Source organism: Thermobia domestica, chromosome 18, assembly GCF_964235325.1.
Source record: "Thermobia domestica chromosome 18, izTheDome1.hap1.1, whole genome shotgun sequence".
NCBI classification, from domain to species: Eukaryota; Metazoa; Arthropoda; class Insecta; order Zygentoma; family Lepismatidae; genus Thermobia; species Thermobia domestica.
This window is the reverse complement of record NC_137471.1, coordinates 3,143,714-3,146,805: the sequence shown is the minus strand read 5'-3', so window position 1 is coordinate 3,146,805 and position 3,092 is coordinate 3,143,714.

Here is a 3,092-nt window from a genome sequence, read left to right as displayed (position 1 = left end):
TCTTTTTTCCCTTTGTTTGAAGGAAGAAGTGGCAAAGTAGCCATCGAGTCATACAAAAGTGATCTTTTATTCGATTTCAGAAACAAGTGATAAAGTCTAGCCGCTCCAATCACCTCCCTCTCACCACCACCCCCACTCCCACCCGTAGGGGTTGTACATACAAAAAAAAAAAAAAGGTGAGAGAGCCAGTCAACTGTGTGCGTTTTAGTTTGTTTTGTCGGCACATATCCGAGTGGCGTCTGCTTGCAAAGGCGATAAGCACAAAAATCCTTATATTGTTTTCTTTCTTTATATATAAAAAACAGATTTTTTCCAGTATTGGAAGCGATAACTGACGACGTTTCTTTGCATATTGTAGGGTGTATGATTTGTTTTAACCCAGCTTTCCCGCAATGCAAATCGGTTGAACAAAGTGAAAGAAAAAAAATACAGATAATTAAATAAAGTACTTTTTGAGTTATTGTTCCATATATAGGCCTATTTTTATTTGCGTATTATTTAAAGAAAATTAGCGAAAAGGAGCAAGGAAACTGAATTTATGTAAAAATATGTACAGTAGACGGAAAATATGTAACAGACTTCAAAATATGTAACGTGATTTTGGTTTATATGGCTCTTTACTTCGTAATTTGCGAACATTTCATATTTTCACCAGCGTACATACAAAGGAAAAAATATGTAAAAACATAAAAATCCGGGCCTTAGTAATTATTGGTGTTTCGTACAGAAATCTATATACTGTATATACATATACATTTCTAAACAATACTTTATTACACTGCACTCCAACTCAAGCTGTCACCTTTGACATCACTTCACTGACGTCATCGTCATCCAAAATAGAAAAGAAATACTTAACACCAGATAGTAGGCGCAACTACAAACCAGAATTCTCAAATCATGTCGTCTTCTTAGTATTGTTGATTGAAATTACGAGCTTTAGCCCTTTGAAACTAGCCACTTTGTTATTCAAATCTGTTCAAAAATATAAGCAGGTTTCAAGATATCTATTGCTTCAAACTGTAACATGACGAAGAAAGAGAGAAGGTCACCAACAATGTAGCGTATTTACTTTATTATGTCAATAATTAATTAATTTTTCGGGACAATATATTATTTCTGTCATCTATTAAGTATTAAGTAAACTACTAATTTTGCTCGTTTAATAAGAAGGAATAAAAAAAACGATTACTTAAAATTACTTACATACAGTGTTTCTTCCAGGCTTGTTTTTGGGGGAGCACTGCCCCCCCTCCCCCAGAGCTCTGAGAGTGCTACCCCGGAGGAGACGAAAATAATACGTCTATAATATAATAAAATATATAATAGTATCAGCAGTGCCACCCGGAATACTAAGTGCGCCCCCCGGAACATTGTTTCTGAAAGAAACACTGCTTACATGGGATCCTTTTACGATCTCAGTGTTAAACATTTCTTTTTTTAATAAAAGCAAAACATCAGCAAACGATATTTTGCGTTCAATATAGGCTATTAAACATACACTGGAGAGAAAATACATATGTACCCCTACAGACCTTTAGATATGTTCATTCAAGAGATATATTATACTAAATATCTTTGAGGTCCCGAAAGGACCCCACGGTAGTACACAAGGGTTAAACATGGTACAGTATGACGTCAGATAAGTGGGGAAGAAAATAAATCGATAGTGTTTAAGAGTATGGAGGAGAAAATCACATACACGTGGGAGGAAGTAAATTTTATCATGTTCCTAATTTAATCTATTACTAATACTTTTGTAATTGTTCACCGGAAATGGATATATATATACAGGGGCGGATCCAGGATATGGTCAAGGGAGGGGCTAAACCATATTTTGCCGTTTTATCCAGTGTAAAGCAGGATTGAAGCCCATTTTATCCAGTGTATATCTGAGCGTCAAGGGGGGCTATAGACCCTATAGCCCCCCTTAGATCCTCCACTGTATATATATATATATATATATATATATATATATATATATATATATATATATATATATATATATATATATATATATATAGGAAGGTACTGTTTGGAAAATCTGATAGCAATTGATGAATAATATGTGCACACGTGTGTTTAGATTATAATCTAATTATTGTAGAATGTCGTCGTGTTAACAAGATGGGCTTTCGACGCGTGTAAAAAAAATGGAAGTGTGTAATTGTTGTAACACTTTTTCGACTCCGGGATTTAGAATCCCTTGTCATTGTTTCAGTCATCATTGGAAATTCTCTCATGGCTTTATCCTATCGGAGGCTGTAAATGTTTCCATCAACAGTAGTTTTGTCTTGAAAACACGGTTTATTTGAATGCAGTATTGGATTAGCTACATGGATATGTTTTGCGAATTATACGAGGAATGTTCCAAAAGTAAGTTTCGTCATTTTTTCAGACGGATACTTTTTTGCCAAATACAAATACACCATGTCATCATGATCTATACACCTTGCACTATTTTTTGTCATAGTCACCACCGGCATTGAGATATTTGTTGTAGCGTGCAATAAGTGTGATGGAACCATTTTGATACAACTCGGTGGTCTGCAATGCAATGAATTGTTGCACAGCCTGCTTCACCTCAGCATTGGTTTGGAAGTGACGTCCTGAGAGTGTGGCTTTCGGTGCAAGGAAGAGGTGAAAGTGCGATGAAGCGAGATCAGGGCTGTAAGCAGGGTGATCCAATCTCTATCATCCGAGACGATGAATCTGATCTTGTGTGAGCCTTTGCTGTGTGTAGTTTTGCTTTGTTGTCCAAGAGCACAACACCTTCACTCCAGAGCCCTGGTCTCTTTCGTCGAATAGCGGACCTAAGTTTGATAAGATTGTCGCAGTAGCGTCCCGCATTGATGGTCCCTTCATGGAGGAAATCAAGGAGAATCACATCTTTCGCATCTCAGAATACTATAATCATAACCTTTCCTGAAGAGAGTGACACTTCGAATTTTTTCCTCACTGCTGAACTGAGATTCGTCTACGTCATTGAGGCGGCCTTGTTTTTTGGGGTAAAGTGGTGCACCCATGTCTCATCGCCTGTGATGTTCTAAATAGAAGCTCATTTCCCTCTCTCGTGCACTGCATCAAGTGCT